The sequence below is a fragment of the Sturnira hondurensis genome, unplaced genomic scaffold (assembly GCF_014824575.4).
Source record: "Sturnira hondurensis isolate 20B ecotype Veracruz unplaced genomic scaffold, ASM1482457v3 Scaffold0006505, whole genome shotgun sequence".
NCBI lineage: Eukaryota > Metazoa > Chordata > Mammalia > Chiroptera > Phyllostomidae > Sturnira > Sturnira hondurensis.
In genome coordinates, this window is record NW_028079136.1 from 3863464 (window position 1) to 3884713 (window position 21250).

General features: G+C 35.4%; 1 protein-coding gene across 6 annotated transcripts in view; it reads left to right on the top strand.

Annotated features, from left to right (window-relative positions):
• BTBD10 (BTB domain containing 10) overlaps positions 1-21250 on the top strand; it is an 84204-nt gene that overhangs the window by 35045 nt on the left and 27909 nt on the right. The gene's annotated exons all lie outside the window — the stretch shown is intronic.

Genomic DNA, 21250 nt, shown 5'->3' on the forward strand with positions numbered 1-21250 from the left:
GGTGCTTAGCCTCTAAGCTTCTCTTTTCTCAACTGTAAAATTGAGATGGTATTGAGAATTAAATGAAAATATGTGCAGAGTGCTCAGTATTGTGCCTGGCATGTACCAGGTGCTTAAACGTGAGCATTGTTACTTGGCCCAGCTAAACAGAACTAGAGCAGTGTGGTTCTGGATGGCTGCTTTTGCCCCTCATTAAGTGTTGGTAAATGTCTGAAGACGGTTTGGGTGTACAGCTGGGGGAGGGACTACGGTTAGCATCTAGTGGGTGGAGGCCAGGGAGCTACTAAACATCCTGCAATGCAGAGGACTGCTTCCCTCACACAACAGAGAATTAACTAGGCCATAACCCCAAAGTAGGGTCAGGTAAAAAGGTTTAATTAAACTTTAACGTTAAGAAAAAACTGCTTAAGAGTCAGAGCTTTCCAAAAATAGAACTAATCTGTTAAAAAGGAAAAGTTACTCTTCCCTGTCATTAACAGCAATAGGTCTGTAGATGAGATTCAGGAATTAGGTATTTGGACTAGATTTTCTAAAAGGTTTTTTCTAAACATAGACTCTGTGTTTCTGTGGGGTTTTCTGAGAATAGTTAGGCATATTAAATGGCCGATATCAAAGGGCCTCTGATGCATATTTTCTTATTCTTTAGTTTTATCAACCTAATTGCAGTACAGCTTGGATTTTTTATTTTAATTTTTAATTTTTATTTTTATCCTCACCCGAGGACACTTTTTTTTTATTACTGCTTGTCAGAGAGAGGAAGGGAGAGGGAGGAAGGGGGAGCAAGGACACTGATTCGAGAGAGGAGCATTGATTTGCTGCCTCCCACATGCGCTGGGAACAGGGATTATCGCCAAGGGATCATCGCCCTGGGATCCTACCTGTCCGAATGGGGCTTGCACATGCCTGTGCCTGGACCAGGGATTAGCCCATAACCTTGGTGTGTGCCTGGACCAGAATTGAACCCGAAACCTTTCAGCGTGGGAGGATGCTCCAACCAACTCGGCCACACTGACCAGTGCTAATTTTAATTTTTTTAATACTTAAAAGTTTAGTATGACTCAGAAGGAATTTAGTAGAACAAGTCAGTTCGTGTTTTCAAAAGGCCATTTGGAAGTGTGAGTGATTGTGAGAATGCTGTAATTCTCTCTAGAAACTTGTTTTGTGAAACTAATTTGTCAAAATACTCACAGTCATTTGACAAATATTTCCAAAACTTCATCTTTATTTGTATTTCATATCTTTTTTTCCTGTTGGTTTTATTTTCTTTATCCCCTTTAGCAATAAGTTGAAAAAGTGCTCCAAAAGGTTTAAAAAAGTAATTACAGTTTTTAAAAGCACCTCTAAAGTACTTGATTATCTGTGCATTATAATATTATTCTCAATCATGAGCCAAACCCAAAGCAGTAACTGGCACAAAATATCATATAGTAAATATTTGTTGAATGAATGACTGACTCAATAGATACAAAGTATATGTCTGACCTTTAAATTAGGTCTGTAATTATTAATAGTGGTAAGCTGTTTTTTTAGAAATACTTCATTATTTTCTATGGTGGGGAGTGGCTTGAGGATTTTAGGTACATAGTGATTTTCAATTCTCAAATATTTCTATCCTGAACCTTTCCCCTGAACGTAGGACTTACACACTTAATTCCCTATTTGATATCTCTACTTGAACGTCTAATAAACATCTTATTCTATGTCTAAGATACACCTACACTTTCCAAACCTAATCTGTTCCCTGTCATTCAGTAAATGGAACTTCCTCAGGTCATCCTTCACACCTCTCTCTCACCTCCTACATTTAACCTATCATTCCAAGAGTCCTGTTCTTCAGTATATACGCTAGTGCACTGTTTACCATATACCACTGCTACCACCCTGGTTCAAGGCACTTTGGCTCCCACTTGAATTATTTTCAGTTGCTTAAATTTTACCTTTGTCTTCTTTATTCTGTTGTCCACTTGATTTAATTCACACTTTAGTGGTGCCCATTTCCCTCAATCAAAAGCAAAACCTCTTTAAACATTCCTTTAAGATCATTCATGATCTGGGTCTAGTGTTCTCTGTCTGAGCTCTTTTAATACTGTTCCTGCTTTCTGTGCCCCAGTGATCCTGGCCTTCTTGAATTCCTTGAAAAAGCTAGAGTAAACTGTTGCTACAGCGTCTTTGTACTTATTCTTCCCTCATGTTTTCATAGTTCTGTTTCTCACTTTTTTGGATCTTTGCTCAGACGTTATCTCATCAGTCCTACCTTGACTACGCTTGTGAGGTAGAATCTCTCACCTTAAATGATGACTTTGTCCTCTCTACCTTGCTTTATTTGACCTCATAGTACTTAACACTGTATGCATTTATTTTTTATGTTCTGTGTTTTTTTCTCTGTTAGAATGTATGTATTTTGAGGGTTGAGACTTTCTTGGTTATATCCACGAGGATTAGACTGGTAAGTAGCATCTGATAGGTATTCAGTGAATATTTGGTAGAGTGATGCGTGATAAAACTAAAAACATTGCTGGGGGAGAAAAATACTTTTAGTTGTTATAGGGTTTAGTTATAGTATATTTCAAGCACTGATACCTATTGATGATTTAAAGCCAGGGTATTTTAGAACTAAAAAATTAGCAGTATAATGGATTAAATATTACAGCTTCAATTCAGAGACTGCTCAATTTGTAGAGGTGTACCTAGCAATATCTTTGTTAAATATATAAAAAGTTCAGAAACCAGAAACAAGGTAAATTTAACAAACATTAATAAGATGCACCAGATTATGATGGTAGTTTCTGGAAGTGTTTAAAAACAAGTAAGATAGTTTCCTAAAGTCCTATAAGGTTTAACCATGTGTATATTATATAAGGATGCCATATATAAGTGAATTATCATTTACTTTATAGATAGTTTAGTTTTTAATTTTAATATTTGACAGTTTCTGTTAGAGAGTAGTAGTGCTAATAATATCAGTTACTTCTGGGGATTTTTCATGTATTATTACTTTGATAATTTGCTCCCCCCCTTCTTCCTGGTATGAATATTAGTGGAATGTTGACCTCCTTCATTAGTTACTTATTTTTTTCTTTGTCATTCTTTTATTCCCAGTTTTTTCTTTCAATCCTTTTAGTAACTTTTAAAAATTTATGCTATTATGTTTTGAATTTCTAAGAATTTTTTTATTCTCTAAATTAAAAAATATAGCACCCCTCTTCTTGTTTATGGATACAGTATTCTTACTGTGTCTACATAGTCTGTGGCCTTTAAAAATTATTTTATTAAATTTTTATTGTGAAATAATTATAGATTTGCAAGAAATTGCAAAAATTGTACAGTGAGTTCTTGGGTATTCTTCACTCTGCTTCCCTCAGTGATAACCTCTCACATAAATGCAGTACATTATCAAACGAGGAAATTGACCTTGGTACAATACTATGGCTAAACTATAGAGACATCAGTTTTTATATTTACTCCTTTATTTTCTGGCATATATTTTATGGTATTTTTATCACATATATATCAATCAGAGTATAGAACTGTTCCATCACCACAAAGAAATTCCCATGTCACCGCTTCTGAGTATGCCCTTTCCCCATCTCTAACCTCTCGCAACCCCTGATTTGTTCTCCATCACTGTGGTTCTATCATTTTAAGAAAATTATATAAATGTAATCAATAGTATGTTAGCTTTGGGGGATTTTGGTATTTTCATTTAGTATAATGGCTTTGAGATTCATTCACATTGTTGTACCTATCAGTAGTTTGTTTTGTTTTTATTTTTGTTTTCCTGTAAAAATTTTTTTACCATTAAAATTGGCATATAGTATTATTAGTTTTAGGGGTACAATATAGTGATAAGACATTTATATATCTTGCAAAGTAATGTCCCCAATATGTCTACTACCCATCTGACATCATACAGTTGTTATAACATAATGGTTAAATTCCCTATACTGTACTTTACCTCCTATGACTATTTTAACAACTGGCAATTTTCTTTAAGATTTTCCAAAATTTTTGAATTATAGTTGACATTCAATATTATATCATATATAACTTAAAATGATTCCCCAATAAGTCTGGTACCTACTTGACACCAAATAACAGTTATTACAATATTATTATTTTTAAAAAATTTTATTTATTTATCTTTAGAGGGGAAGGGAAGGAGAGAAGGAGAGAAATATCAATGTATGGTTGCCTCTCATGGGTCCCCTGCTGGGAACTGGCCTGCAACCCAGGCATGTGCCCTGACTGGGGATCGAACCGCAATCCTTTGGTTCGCAGGCCTGTGCTCAATCCACTGAGCTACACCAGCCAGGGCTTATTACAATATTATTGACTATATTTCCCATGAAAATGTGCTTTCCATCCCATGACTGTTTTGTAACTGCTGATGTGTACTTCTTAATCTCTTAGCCTTTTTTACCCAGTTTCCAACCTCCCTCCTACCTCACAACTACCTATTTGTTGTCTATATCTATGAGTTTGTTTTATTTGTTCCTTTATTTTGTTTTTTAGATTCCACATATAAGTAAAATATGATATTGGTCTTTCTCATATTTCACTTAGCATAAGTGAAAGACATACTTTCTAAGTCTGTCCATGTTGTCATAAGTGGTAACACTGCATTCTTTTTTATGGCTGAGTAATATTCCATTGTATATATCTACTACATCTTCTTTATCCATTTGTCTATCATTGGACACTTAGGTTGCTTCCATATTTTGGCTTTTGTAAATAATACTGCAATGAACATAGGGATGCCTGTATCTTTTTGAGTTTGTATTTTGTATTTCTTTGAATAAATACCCAGAAGTAGAATTTCTGGGTCATATAGTAATTCTATTTTTAAGCTTTGGGGGAACCTCCATACTTTTTTCCATTGTGGCTACACCAGTTTATAGCCCCACCAGCAATGCATGAGGGTTCCCTTTTGTCCACATTCTTGTCAACTCTAGTCTATTGATTTATTGATGGTAGCCATTCTGACAGGTGTGAGATGACATCTCATTGTGGTCTTTATTTGCATTTCTGTGGTGATTAGTGATGTTGAACATCTTTTTATATGTCTGTTGGCCATCTGTATATTTTCTCTGGAGAGATGTCTATTTAGGTCCTCTGCCTACTTTTTAATTGAATTAGTTTTTTGGTGTTAAGTTGTACGAGTCCCTGATGTATTTTGGATATTAACCCCTTATGGAATGTGTCATTGGCAAATATCTTCCTTCCATTCAGTAGATTGTTTTTTTGTTTGGTTGGTGGTTTCCTAGGTGTGCCAAAATCACTTTAGTTTGTCTGATTTGTTTATTTTTTCTTTTGTTTTGCTTCCTCAGGGAGACATATACAAAAAGAAAAAACACACATTGCTAAGAGCCATGTCAAAGAATTTACTTGCCCTGTTTTCTTTTGTTAGTGTTATGATTTCAGGTCTTACATTAAAATCTTTAAGGTTTTTTTTTTGAGGTTATTTTAGTATATGGTGTAAGAAAGTTTAGTTTTTTGTTTTGGGGGTTTGGGGTTTTTTTGCATGTACTTTTTTTATTTTTCCAACACCATTTTATTGTATGTCATTTTATGTTCTTGCCTTCTTTGTCATAGATTAGTTGACCATATAGGTGTGGGTTTACTTCTGGGCTCTCTATTCTGTTTTATTGATCTCTGTGTCTGTTTTTATGCTAGCATCTTGCTTTTTTGGTTAATATAGCCGTGTAGTATAGTTTGATACCAGGTAGTATAATACTTCCAATTTTGTTCTTCTTAAGGTTGCTGTGGCTATTTAGGGTCATTTGTGTTTTCATATAAATTTTAGGATTATTTGTTCACATTCCATGAAAAATGGCATTGGTATTTTGATAGGGATTGCATTGAATCTGTGGATCACTTTGGGTAGTATGGATATCTTAATGATATTAATTCTTCCTGTCTATGAGCACAGTATATCCATCCATTTATTACATTTCTTTTACATTTTTTCTTCAATTTGTATAGTTTATTGGGTATAGGTCCTTTAGCTCCTGGTTAAATTTATTCCTAGGCTCTTTGATACAATTCTAAATGAGATTGTTTTCTAGATTTCTCTTTCTGATAGTTTGTTATTAGTGTATAAAGATGCAACACATTTATGAATATTAATTTTGTGTCCTGGTATTTTAGAATTCACTTATCAGTTCTAACTTTTTTTGACAGAATCTTGAGGGTGTCTGCAATATCATGTTACTTACATATAATGACAGTTTTACCAATTATGGTCTTTTTCTTGTTTGATTGCTATGGCTAGGATTTCTGATACCATGTTGATTTAAAGTGGTTAAAATTGACATCCCAGTTTTGTTTCTAATCTTAAAGAAAAAGCTTTTAGTTTTTCGCCCTTGAGTATGATATTGGCTGTGGGTTTTCCATCTATGGCTTTTATTTTGTTGAGATAAATTTTATTTTGATTCCTTTATCCCCATTTTGCTGGGTGTTTTAAATCACACATCAGAGTTGGATTTTTCAAATGCTTTTTCTGTGTGTATTAAAATGCTCATAAAATTTTTACTCTTCATTTTCTTTGTGTATTGTTTTGTGAATGTTGAACCAGCCTTGCACCCCAGGAATACATATCACTTGATAATTAGGAATAATTTTTAATCTGTTTCTGAGTTCAGTTCCCTAGTGTTTTGCTGAAGAGTTTTGTATTTATGGTCACTGGGAATATTGGCCTATAATTTTCTGTTTTTTGTGGGGTCTTTATCTGATTTTGGTATCAAGGTAATGCTGGCCACCTAAAATAAGCTTGTGATCCTTCCCGACTCTTTAGTTTTTTTGGAATAGTTTGAGGATTTTTCTTTGAGTATTTTGTAAAATTCGCCCCTGTAGCCGTGTAAGACTTTTGTTGGGAGTTTTTTGATTACTGACTTAATAATTTCAGTAGTTACTGGTCTGTTCAGATTTTCTATTTCTTCCTGATTCAGTGTTGGAAACTAGTATGTTTTTAGGAATTTGTCTGTTTCTTCCAGGTTGTTCAGTTTGTTGGCATATAATTGTTTGTAGAATTTTCTTGTACTCCATGGTATTTCTGTGGTATGTCTTGTCACTTCTTTTTTACAAGAGAGGACCCCCAAAAGTGAGATTATCTTCTGGAGGGCAGGTGCCCGTAGTACAGGCTCCCCACTAGGTGAGTGTTCAGGACCCCATCTATATTAGTGCACCAGCTGGCACTGTTAGGAGAGGCTGCTTTCATAACAGTGAAAGCTTCAGTGAAATTTTTTTGAAGATTCTTTCAACATGTTTGTCCATTTCATGATGGGTGATTTACAAATGCACCTGTCCACACCTGAGCGCTCAGCAGTTTTTGGCCAAAAACAGTGTGACCCTCATGCCCCATCCTCCCTATTCACCTGATCTCCCTCAAGCAACGTTTTTTTTTTTGTTTGTTTGTTTGTTTTTTGCTTCCCTGATGAAAAAAGTCCTCAAAGGAGGGAAACATTTTGCTGATGTGGAAGAAGTGAAATAAACAGCAGAGAAAGACATCAGAATTGACGAGTTCAAAACTGTTTTTGAGTAGTGGAAAAAACATCTCAGTAGGTGTATTGCATTAAATGGAGAGTACTTTGAAGGTGACTGGAGTTTAAACATGTAAGAATAAATACACAATGTTTTATAAATAATTTTTGAGTTTTTTGGGGGCCCCTCCTTGTATTTCTGATTCTATTTGAGTCCTCTTTTTTGTGATGAGTCTGGCTAAAGATTTATCAGTTTTGTTTATATGTTCCAAGAACCAACTCTTGGTCTCATTGATATATTCTATTTTTTAGACTCTATTTCATTGATTTTTACTCTTATCTATATTATTTTTTTCTTCTCATTTTAGGTTTTGTTTCTTTTAGGTAGGTGTAAGGTTAGTTTTTTTATTTGAGATTTTTCTTGTTTCTTGAAATAGGGTTGTATTTAGCTATTTTTTCTCTCAGCTGTGTCCCATAGATTTTGGGTCATTTTGTTTTCATTTGTGTCAAGGTATCTTTTGATTTCTTCCTAGATTATCGTCGTTAACCCATTCAGTGCTCAGTAGCGTGTTATTTAGCCTCCACAGATTCGTATATTTTTTAGCTTTTTTTCCTTGCATTTGATTTCTGGTTTCATACCATTGTGATCAAAGAAGCTTCTTGATATGATTTCAGCCTTCTTAAATTTATTATATTGTGGCCTAATATGGTATATCCTAGAAAATGTGCCACGTTCATTTGAAAAAAAATGTGTATTATGCTGCTTTTGGGTGAAATGCTCTAAAGATATCAATGAAATCAGTCTGGTCTTAGGTGTCACTTAAGGCTGCTGTTTCCTTGCTGATTTTCTTTTTGGAAGATCTATCCATTGTTGTCAGTGGGGTGATAAAGTCTCCTAATATTGTTGTGTTACTTTTTATTGCTCCCTTTATGTCCTTCAGTATTTGTTTTATTTATTTAGGTGCTCCTATGTTGTGTGTGTGGGTGTTTACAAGAGTTCTGTCTCTTGTTAGGGCGATCCCTTTATCATTATGAAATGCCCTTTTGCCTTTTGTCTTTTGTTACAGCCTTTGTTTTAAAGTCTATTTTTGTCTAAGTATTGCTACCCCAGTTTTTCTATTATTTTTTGTTTTGTTTTTGATTTCCACTTGCATGAAATATCTTTTTCCAGACCTTTACTCAGTCTCTGTGTGTCTTTCAATCTGAAGTAGGTCTCTTGCAGGCAACATATATATTTTTTTTAATCAATTCAGCCACCATATGTCTTTTGATTGAAGCTTTTAGTCCATTTACATTTAAAGTAATTATTGATAGGTATATTGGTTATTGCCATTTTGTTTTTTCTGATTGTTCTTGTAGTCTTTGTTTCTTATTCTCATGCTCTCTTTTGTATGTTGATGACTTGCTATAGTATTGTGTTTGGATTCCTTATTTCTTGTAGCTTTCTTAGAGATTAAATCCCAGATTTTTTAGTTGTTCCCATGTGCTTCAAATGTATCAAGCTATGTTTATATCAGTTTATTTTAAGTTATTGGGCATTTAAATTAGAACATTCTAAAACCACTACAGTTTTATTTTTAATGTTGTTCAAGTACAGTTGTCTGCATTTTCCCTCCATCACTCCCCCACACCTGAGCCATCCCCACCTCTCTCCCCTGATCCCTTTCCTCCTTGGTTATGCCCTTTATAGTTGTTCCTGATAAAATCACTACAGTTTTTACTGACCCCCTCCACCTTAATTTTTTTGTCATACTTTACCTCTTTTGTGTATGTGTGTTTGTGTGTATCTCTTTATATTGTTGTATCTACATATTACCTTCCTACCTACTTTTGTTTTTTAATCTCTGTGTTAGCTTTATAGCTGGTTGATCCACTGCTTTACTGTTTACCTTTGTCAGTAAGAACTTCTTTCCTGTGTTATTCATATTTTTGATCTCCTAACATTTCTTGTAATAGTGGTTTAGTGCTGATGAATAGCTTTAGCTTCTTCTTGTCTGGGAAACTCTTTAATCTCTCCCTTGATTCTAAATAACCTTGCCGGATAGAGTAATTTTGGTTGTTGGTCTTTGCTGTTTATCACTTAGAATATTTTCTTTCATTTCTTCTGGCATGCCAAATTTTTGTTGAGGAATCAGTTGACAGTTTTATCATAGCTCTCTTGTATGTTGCTTACTGCTCTTCTCAGTGATGGGTCTGTAATTTTTTTAAATCCTTACCTGAGGATGTTTATTGATGTTTGAGAGAGAGAGAGAGAGAAAAAGAAAAATCTATGTAAGAGGGAATCGTCGATCAGTTACCTTCCTTACCTGTCCCCTCTGAGAATTGAACCTGCAACCTAGGTATGTGCCCTGACCAGGGATTGAACCCATAATCTTTTGTATACAAGAAATGGTGCTCCAAGCAACTGAGGCCACCCAGCCAGGGATGTCCTGTAATTTTATATGGTTGTGGGAAGAGGTAAGCACAGAGTTTATTTACTTTGCCATCTTGACTGGAAGTGCTTGCTCTTTTTTTTTTTAATTTAAAAAAATTTCTGATTAGTATTCTATAGTATGGATTACTACAGTTTATTACCCATTCAGAGAGTGACATGTTTTTTGTTATAAACTTTGCAATAATGTTGGATTTTTAAAATTGTGTACATATAAAACTATATGTATTACCTCAGTAGTAATTTTTCTGTGGGAGTCTGTAGTTTCACTGAAAAAGGTTTTTAAATTTTGATGTAATCTAGTTTATCAATTTATTTTTAAATGAATTATACCCTCTATCCCCTGGAAGTTTAAAATTTTTTATTTTAAATTAAATTTAAAATTTTTCTTTGGTCTTAGGAACCTTCCCGCTATTTGAAGCTATCGCTGTAATTAGAATTTTTAAACTATTAGGTGGCAAAATCACGTGCTTAAGTTCATACAAAATTGATGTTCGTAAGTTTGATGCAAAGAGATACTTGCTTATCAAAGTGACCATGTTAGTAACATTTAAAAAATTTTGAAGGTACCATCTATTGATTTAGTTTATGCTTCAAAACATAAATCAGAAACATTATGAGGACTTCCACCAAGATGGAGGCATAGGTGGAAACACTGTGCCTTCTCCCACAACCAAGTTTGAATACAACAAAGGTTTAGAGAACAAAGACACAGAGAAAGAACAGAAAATTGAATTATATGGAAGTCCGACAACAACGAACCGTTCAACCAGGACCAGTAAGAGGGGCGGAGGCAGCAGCGGAGCCAGCAGCGGAACAGGGTCGGGCAGGAAAGATCCCCTGACCCAGGCACACAGGCAGCCCGGACCCAGTCGGGGTGCAGGCAGACTGACCTCGGTCGCACATTCGCACACAGTGAGACGGGCCACACAGGCCCCAGCAGGCGAACCCAGTGGCGGAGGGCTGACAGCAGTGGCACATTCGCATGTAGTGGGATGAAACGCAAGGGCCCCGGTGATGGTGGCAGCGGTGGCAGCTGCGGCTGCAGCGGTGGGAGGCAGCAGACGGGACAGCCATTGCTCCTCTTTGACCCCGCCCACATGTACAGCGCCACAACCCAGCGACTCAGTTGCCCTGCCCTGGTGAACACCTAGGGCTCTGATCCTGTTACGTAACAGGCATGAACAGTCCAAAAGATGGCGCAAGAAAAACTAAAATCCCCAGAGCCGATAACTCTAAGTGAAAAAGAAATAGCGAACCTCTCAGATGCACAGTTCAAAGCACTGGTCATCAGGATGCTCACAGAACTGGTTGATTATAGTCACAAATTAGAGGAACATATGAAGGCTAAGCTAATTAAAATGAAGAGAAATGCACAGGAAACCAATAGTGACTGAAAGGAAACTGGGACTCAAATCAATGGAATGGACCAGAAGGAAGCACAAAACATCCAACCAGAAAGGAATGAAGAAATGAGAATTCAAAAAAATGAGGAGAGGCTTAGGAACCTCCAGGACATCTTTAAACATTCCAACATCCAAATTATAGGGGTACCAGAAGAGGGAAAGAAACAGCCATGAGTGGAAAACTTATTGGAACAAATAATAAAGGAGAACTTCCCCAGTCTGGCAAAGGAAATAGACTTCCAGGAAATCCAGGAAGCTCAGAGAGTCCCAAAGAAGGTGGACCCAAGGAGGAACACACCAAGGCACATCATAATTACATTAGCCAAGATTAAAATGAAGGAGAGAATCCTAGAAGCAGCAAGAGATAAGGGGACAGTCACCTACAAAGGAGTACCCATCAGACTGTCAGCGGATTTCTCAAAAGAGACCTTACAGGCAAGAAGGGGCTGGAAAGAAGTATTCCAAGTCATGAAATCCAAAGACCTACAGCCAAGATTGCTTTATCCAGCAAAACTTTCATTTAGAATGGAAGGACAGATAAAGTGCTTCTCAGATAAGGTCAAGTTCAAGGAGTTCATCATCACCAAGCCCTTATTATATGAAATGCTAAAGGGACTTATATAAGAAAAAGAAGATGAAAAATATGAACAGTGAAAGGACAGCAAACTCACAGTTATTAACAACCACACCTAAAACAAAAGCAAACCAAGAGGACAGCTAGATCAGGAGTGGAACCATAGAAATGAAGAACACATGGAGGATTAGAAACAGGGGGGTGGGAGGGGGAGAAGTGAGGAGAAGGCACAGAAAATAGCATAGATGGTAGGTAGAAAATAGATAGGGGGAGGGCAAGAATAGTGGGGGAAATATAGAATCTAAAGAACTTGAGACACTTGGTTATAAACTAAGGGGGGGAGAATGGTGGGGGAGGGAGTGTGCGGGTGGAGGGGAATGAAGGGGGGGAATAGAACAACTGTAATGGTATAATCAATAAAAAAGAAACATTATCAGCTCATACAGTTGCAAATTTTAAAAATGAAAATACTTTCTTTTGATAATAAGTGTTTGTGGTTAAAGTGGATTTATTTACATAACTAGGGGTGCTAGAAATAGTGTTACTTGGTGGATGAAAATTGTGATCTTAGAAGATTGCTAGAGATTCTGACTTGGGTTTCTGTAATAGCTTTATTGGGTGATAAATGTTGACCTGTGAGGTTTTCAGGTGGTGATCAGTTGGAGAGGTAGTTATTTTTAATAGTAGAAATACTTTTGGTTTTATGAGAACATGAACCATGTTTTAAGTGGGGGATGCAAGAATCTAGGTTGGTGAAAGGGAATTTGTTGAATTGGTGAGAAAAGCATGAGAGGAAAAGATGAACTATTAGGATAAGAAAGGCGTGGCTTTTTTTAAGTATAATTGAAATAGCTAACCTGGCTGGTGTAGCTCAGTGGATTGAGCGCGGGCCTGCGAACCAGAGGATCGTGGTTCAATTCCCAGTCAGGGCACGTGACTGCGTTGTAGGCCGATTCCCTGCAGGCCAATTCCCAGCAGGGGACGCACAAAAGACAACCATACATTGATGTTTCTCTCCCTCTCTTCTTCCCTTCTAAAGATAAATAAATAAATAAAATCTTTAAAAAAAAGAAAACAGTTAAAAAAATAATTGAAATAGCTAAGTGGCAACTTCCTGGGAGGGTAGCCTCTTATAAGCAGGTTGTTTAAGCCAAGGGGCCTATTCTGGGGTCTAGTTTGGAAGATTTTGACATATGTATGTACTCATAAAACCTCACCACAATCAGGATGATGAACATGCCTGTCACACTCAAAAGTTTCCTTGGGGTCCTTTGTAGCCCTTTTCTTACGCCCCTTCCAACACTCATACTCCATGCCCAGACAACCACCTGTCTGTTTCCTGACCCTATACATTAGTTTGCATTTCCTAGAATTTGATGAAAATATGCCCCTTTTTGGAAGGGAGGGAATCTGGCCTTTTTTCCTACTCTGCACAATTATTTTCAGTTTGACGTATGTTGTAACTTGTATCAGTAGTTCATTCTTTTTTATTGTTGAGTAGTATCCCAGTATAGGAACATACCACAAATTGTTCATCCATTTACCTATTCATTGACACTTAGATTGTTTCCATTTGGGGCTGTTGTAAGTAAAGGTACTAACAATGCTTGCATCTCTTTGTGGACATACACTTTTATTTCTTTTGGGTGAGCACCAAGATGAGGTGGCTGGATTATATAGCTAGTGTGTTCTTAACTTTCTAATGGAAAATTTCATACAGACATTCACCAACATTTGATATCGTCACTCTTTTTATTTACCATTCAAATAGATGTGAAATAGTATCACATTGTGATTTTTAATTTGCATTTTCTTAATGAGCAGTGGTATTCAGCATCTTTTCATGTACTTTCTTTTCCATTTGTATGTCTCAAATCTTTTGCCCATGTAACAGTTCTTTATATGTATTTAGATACAAGTTCTTTATCAGATGTGATTTCATTTTTAAGTGTCTTTCGAATAGCAGAAGTTCTAAATTTTTATATAATCCAATTTACCAATTTCTTAATGAATTGAACCTTTTTTCCCTGGAAGTTTTATAATTTTAGGTTTCAGATTCAGGTTTAAATACATTTTGAGTTACTTTTGTATGTGATGTGAACTTTAGATAATTGTTCTTTTTTAAATTTCCTTAGAGGGGCTGTAAGTGGGTCATCAATTGTATATCCATTTGTTGTAGCACCACTTGATGAAAAGACTCTTGAAATGACTTTGAACCCTTGTTGAAAGTGAGTTGTCCATAGGTATGTGTGTGAGTCCTTCTCTGATCCATTGATCTACTTGTTGGTCTACATGCCAGGAGCACACTATGTTCATTTCTGTAGCTTTGCATTTCCATGACTTTTAGAATCAGTTTGTCACTTTGACAAGGACATGGCTCAGTTTTTGATTGGAATTATGTTGTATCTGTAGATGAACTTGGGGACAATTCACATCTTAACAGTATTGAGTCTTCTGACTTGTGAATATGGTAAATTTTTATTTAGCTCTTTTTAAATTTCTCTCAGCAATGTTTTGTAGTTTTCAGCATGCAGGCCTCCCACTTCTTTTGTCAGATTTATCATTAAATATTTGTTTTTTGATGCCATTGTAAATTTAACAAGATTAAATTTTGTTTAGAATTTATTGATTTGAGAGAGAGGAAAAGGGGAGAGGGGAGAGAGAAGAGAGACAGGAGAGAGGGAAACATGAATTTGTTGTTTATGCACTTATTTATGCATTCATTGGTGGGTTTTTGTGTGTGCCCTGACCGGGGATGGATCCTGCACCTTGGTGTATTGGGATGATGTTGTAACAAGCTGAGCTACATGGTGTGAGGCAGGGGCTAAATGTTGTTTTTAAATGTTCAATTTCTTATTGTTGATAGTATATAGAAATACAATTAATTTTTATATATTGATCTTGTATTCTGTGACTTTGGTAAACTAATTCGTTCTAGTAACTTTTATACTAGGATCTATAATAGATGACCATGCTAAGGACAGTTTTGCTCTTTTTTCTAGTGTGGATGCCTTCTGTATCTTTCTTGCCATATATGTTTCTCTAGATAGAATCTTATGTAGATTTGTGGACAGAAGTGGGGAGAGTGGAAGTCCTTGTCTTATTTTTGCCCTTAGGAGAATATTTGATCTTTGACTGCTAACTATGATGTTGGCTCTAGGTTTTCCATAGATACTTTTTATCCTGCTGATGAAATACTGTTGCATGTCTACTTTGCTGAGCTTTTTAAATCAGGAATGGATTTTGTCAAATATATTTCCTATGCATATTGAGCTACAAAATTTTTCTTTATTAATTTGTTAATGTGAGTTACATTAATTTTGTAATATTCAACTAATCTGGTATTTTTTTAGGGTAAGGATTGTTATTAGGTCATGACATATTGACATTTTTATATATTGCTATATTTGAATTATTAAAGTTTTATATAAAATATTTGCATTTGTTGAGAGATGTAGGTTTATAGAATTGTTTTCTTATGATGTCTTTGTCTGGCTTTGGTATCCAGATAATTGTGGCCTTAGAGAATGAGAAAGGAAATACCTTCAATTTCCTATAAGAGTTTGTATGGAATTGGTATTATTACTCTGTCTTAATAACCTGGTTGAATTAATAAGTAAAGCCATCTGGGTATGACATTTTCTTAGAGGAAAAATTCTTTACAGGTAAAACATTTTAATAGAGGGTTGTTCACCTTATCTGTTTGTTCTTGTGTGAGTTTTGGTAGTTTGGAATTTGCCAAGTTCTTTCAAGTTGATGAATTTATGTGCATAAAGTTGTTATTCTTTTTAAATCATCTTTTGTTGTCATTCTATTACAGTTGTCCCAGTTTTCCCCCCTTTGCCCTCCTCTGCTCTTCTCCTTCTCCCCCCTTCCCTGCTTCCATGGTCCATTCCTACACTGTTGTCCTTGTTTGGTGGTCATCATACACGTTCTTTGACTGATCCCTTCCCCCTTCCCCCTTCCCTCTGGTCACTCAGTTTGTTCTTTTATCATTCTTTTAATATATATCATCTTTTTAGTGATAGCAACTCTCTCATTTCTGTTATTGGTAATTTGTATCTTCTCATTTTCCCCTCCAGTCAGTCTAGCTGCAGGTTTATCAGTTTTGTTTATCTTTTCAAAGAACCAGCTTTTTTCTTTTTTTAATTTAATTTTAAAATATATTTTATTCATTATGCTGTTAACAGTTGTCCCTTTTTTCCTCCCCTTTATTCCCCTCTGCCCTGCATGCCCCCTTCCATCATCATTCTCTCAATTTATTTCATGTCCATGGGTCGTACATATAAATTCTTTAGCTTCCCCATTTCCCACCCTGTTCTTAACCTCCCCCTATTTTGTACCTACCATTTATGCTTCTTATGCCCTGTATCTTTGCCTTATTCTCCCCTTTCCCCCTCTCCTCTGATAACTCTCCATGTGATCTCCGTTTCTGTGATTCTGTTCCTGTTCTAGTTATTTGCTTAGTTCGTGGGTTTTTTGTTTGTTTATTTGTTTGTTCAGGGGATTTTTGCTTTTTTAGGTTTGGTTGTTGATAGTTTTGAGTTTGTTGTCATTTTACTGTTCATATTTTTGATCATTTTCTTTTTCTTAGATAAGTCTATATAACATTTCACATAATAAGGGCTTGGTGATGATGAATTCCTTTAATTTGACGTTATCTGGGAAGCACTTTATCTGCCCTTTCATTCTGAATGATAGCTTGGCTGGATAAAGTAATCCTGGGTGTAGGTCCTTGCCTTTCATGACTTCATATACTTCTTTCCTGCCCCTTCTTGCCTGCAAGGTTCCTTTTGAGAAATCCGCTGATAGTTTTGTGGGAACTCCTTTGTAGGTTACTGTCTCCTTTTCTCTTGCTGCTTTTAAGATTCTCTCCTTGTCAAAGAGCCAGCTTTTATTTTAATTGGTTTACCTTATTTTTTCCTGTTTTCTATTATTTTGATTTTCACTCTGATTTTTATTTTATGTACTTTCTTAGTTTTCCCTTTGGCTAATTTCTTAGGGTAGAAACTTGAGGTCACATTTCATAGTACTTCTTTTCTAATATAAGCACTTAATGCTATAATTTAGTCCCTTGCCCCTTTTATATGTCATGCCATTCCACATATTTTGATATGTTGGACTTTTTCTTCACTTCAAAATTTTCTGTTTTCCTTTCTGATTTTTTCTTTGCTCATGGGTTATTCAGAAGGTGTTATTTCCAAATATTTGGGAATTTTGAAATGTCTTTCCATTACTTAATTTTTTAAATTCCAGTGTAGTCAGAGAGCATATTTTATGATTGCATTCTTTTAAATTTATTAAGACTTGTTTTATTTCTCAGAGTCTTGATAAATGTTTTGTGTGCACATGAAAAGAATGAATTTTTTGCTCTTGTTTCTGAAATGTTCTATAAAATATAGGTCAAGCCAGTTGGTAGTGTTCAAATCTTGTTCACCTTTCCTATTTTCTGTCCACTTGCTGTGTTAAATATTATGAGAGGGGTATTGAAACCTCTGACTATAACTTTGGAATTGTCTAGTTTCTTTGTAATTTTATAGTTTTTGCTTCATGTATTTTGAAGCTCTGAGGCAGGAGAACTTTTGGGATTAAGTTCTCTTAATGAATTTATCCTTTTATCCATATGAACTGCCTTGGTAATATTGTTTGCTCTGAGGTCTACTTCGATACTAACATAGCTTTCTTCTCACTAGTGTCAGTACAGTTTATTTTTCCTTATCCTTTTGTATTGAACCTCCTTGTACTTTTATGTTTAAAGTGTGTGTATGGGGGTGTTGTAGGCAGTATACCATTGGGTCTAGCTTTTATATCCAGTCAGATAAGCTCCACCTTTTATGGCTTAGACCATTAACATTTAATGTAATTATAGATATGGTTAATGTTAAGTCTGTTTTGTCGATTATTTTCTATTTGTCCCATTTATCCTTGTCATCCCCCACTTTTTCCTATTTTGGATTAATTGTATCTGTAGTTTTCATTTATTGCCTTTGTTGGATTATTAGCTATAATTCTTTGTTTCTTTAGTGATTGGTTTAGGGCTTATAATATAACTCTGAATCTCCTTTCAGGTGAGATTGTACCATTTTATGTGTAGTATAGAGCCTTTCAATAGTGTACTTCTATGTCTTACCTCCCAAATTTTGTGCTGTAGTAATAAGTATATGTTATAAACTCCACACTGTTTTAATTATTCCGTGAGCTAATCTTTTTCAAGAGATTTAAACAATAAGAAAAATTTTATATATTTTCCCATGTAGCTACACTTTCCAATGTTCTTCATTCGTTTGTGTGAACTCATATTTTCACTGGGTATTAGTTTGTCCTCTGCCTAAAGGGCTTCCTTTAAATTTTCTTGTAGTGCAAGTCTAATTGTGATGAATTCTTTGTTTTTGTTTGTGTGTTTGTCTAAAAATGTGTATCCCATTTATCTTTGAAAAACGTTTTCACTGGGTATAACAAGTGCAGATGGATAGGTTTTTATTTTGCCTTGCTTTTTTTTTTGTTACAATGTGTTTGGGAGTTTTGTGCATGTTGTGTCTGTCATTTTGTAGCTGTCATTACATTAAGATATTATTTCTTCAATTTTGTTTTCTCCTCCCAACTTGTTTCTTTATAGACTCCATTTACACCTATATCAGGGCACTTAAAGTTGACCCACAGTTCACTCATGCCCTATTTAGTTTTCTGTTTTCTTTCTGTTTCATTTTGGATATTTCCTATTGCTGTGTCTTCAGGTTCACAAACCTTTTTTTGTGTGATGTATAATCTTTATTGATTCTATTCAGTGTACTTTTAATCTTAAGTATCTTCATTTTTATCTCTGGAAGTTTCATTTGCATAACTTCAAAATCTGTATTTCCATAATTTTTTGGAGAAATATGGTTATAATGACTGTTATAATGTCTTTGTAATTGTAAAATATATGTCAGTTCTGGGTTGCTTTTGATTAATATTTTTCCCTCATAGGTTATGTTTTCCTATTGTTTTATATGCCTGGTAGTTTTTTATTGGATGCTGTGTGTTGTGAATTTTATCTTGGGGTGCTAGATATTTTTGTATTCCTTGAACTTCATTTTAGGATTTAGTTTAGTTACTTGGAAACCATTGGAGTCTTTCAGATCTTGCTCTTAGGATTCATTAGATGTGACTAGAGCAGCACTCCATTTAGGTATGATTATTTCCTCTGTCAGAGCCTTCCAAGAGTGTCCAGCCGTCTGGCGTCTCTGTGCTGCACTGGAAGGGTCATCTTGGGCCCCACATTAAATACATTGCAACACATAATCACAAAAAAATCTCATATTTTAAGTAATTTACGATTTTGTGTTGGGCCACATTCACAGCCATCCTGGGCTGCATGCAGCCTGCAGGTCACGGATTGAGTATCCCTGCTAGACTGTCTCCCCAGGGCCCCATGGCTTACGAGGTTGTCCAGCCTGACTGGGAGGAACAGGCCCTGTGTGAGTCCTGGATATTGTCTCCTCTCATCTTTGGAGTTGATTCTTTCTCTAGCTTCGTGTAGTTTCTTCACATGTGTGTGCCGATTGGTACTAAGCTCACTACATGAGGAAGACTCACTGTAGATCTCTGAGGCTTTCTGTCTGTGCTCCTTTCCTCTCTCCAGTACTTATTTATAAGAACTCTAGTCACTTATTGTCCGAAACTGCTCAGCTCCGTGTCCTTAACTCAAAGGTCATCAGGTTTTGCCTCCTTGTGTTCACTCTGGAAACTTTCTCAAGGTTAATAATTTGGACAGTTGTTGGGCTTATTTGTTTTTGTCTTTGAGGGATCACTTTCTTTCTTTGCATGATGTGCTATGTCTTGCAAACTGTTGTTTTGTGTATTTTGTCCATTTTGAGGGGTTGTTTCAGACAGGAGAGTAAATTCAGTCCTTGTTACTTTGTGTTGGGGAAAAGCAGATTTGGGACTTTATGTACTTTTCATCTTTTTTTTCTGTCCTCAATCCCTGTATTTCAAGTTCTTTTCGGTGTACCACAAAGCAGAAATACCTCCTCTGAATGTGCTTGTCCTCTTTTTATTTTGCACACATTAATTATTTTTACCCTTAGAGTGCTTTCATGATCTAAAATTATTTAATTAAATAGAGTAGGACATAATTAGTATTTCCTGACAGTCTGATTTTGAAGGTCTTATTTAGAATACATCTCACGTGGGGATGAAAAAAAAGGATGGTAATGTGTTAACATCTTTTGCGTCCATTTAAAATCTAAGCAATTTAGAAACGAAGCCAGTATTTCAACAGAATGCTTAGCGGTACTTCATCTTTCAGCTACAGAGATGTCTGGCTGAAATGCTTTTTCAATTAATCAGTCTGCTTGGCCCTTATTTAGATCGAACATTTATCCTGCATACGTCTTAGTTGTAGTTTGTATATTTTGCATTAAACTATAAATTAGATTCATACTTAGCAAATGTACTTTAGCACATTTAAAAATAAGCAGCCAGAAGAATTTGAGGAGTTATTTTTTTTGAATATATAACCCTTACTACATTTGAATGGACTCCTTTTTTTTCTACTTTAGGACAAGGGCCAGAAAAGTCATAGTTTCTAGTTTAAAGTTTTTAACATAAGTGTAGTATGATCTTTTGATTTGTTCTAGTTCAAGAAAAGGACTATGTTCCAAAGATGCAATCCTATTCTGATCTTTTTCACTAGAAAGAAGGTAGGAATAGAATTTTTCTTTTCTTGTATGTTTATGAGAGACAAATGACTGATAAAGGCTGATAGGTTCATTGCCTTTATTTTCCTAGAAGTAACTCTTAGGGTAAATACAGTCTTTGTAGTCTGATAGAACAAAGTGATAACTGATTTTCATAATGAAAGCAACCACATTTTAGTGGAAGATTAAATTTTAAATAGAGCAGAGTAATATTATGGAGGGGACACTGGAATGAACCAAAAGGCTAGTCAGCTTACTTGTATTTCATTTAATCCTCACATTAACTTTAGAAGGTAAATAGGATCTACATTTTACAGATGAGGAAACTAAGCTTCCAAAACGTAAGTAATATTCAACATGTCGAGCAATTACCTATTAAAGGGTGATTGGATTCTTAGTCTTTATTACTCTAAAGCGTTTCTTCTCCTTCTATAAAACACTTTAATATTTCAAAATAATGAACCATGGTATATGCTAAAATGGTAAATTTCCACAATGCCTTAGGTCTGGCTCTCTCATTTTTTGTTACTGTGTTACTGTCCATTTTCCTACCTGTAATGTATTCTGGTTATTAAAATCTTATCTGTCAGTGCCTAGTTCACAGTGACTAATCTATAGTGATTTCTTCTTCTGAGAGCTTAAAGCATCTATTATCAATCATTCATTTATTAGTTGTATACATA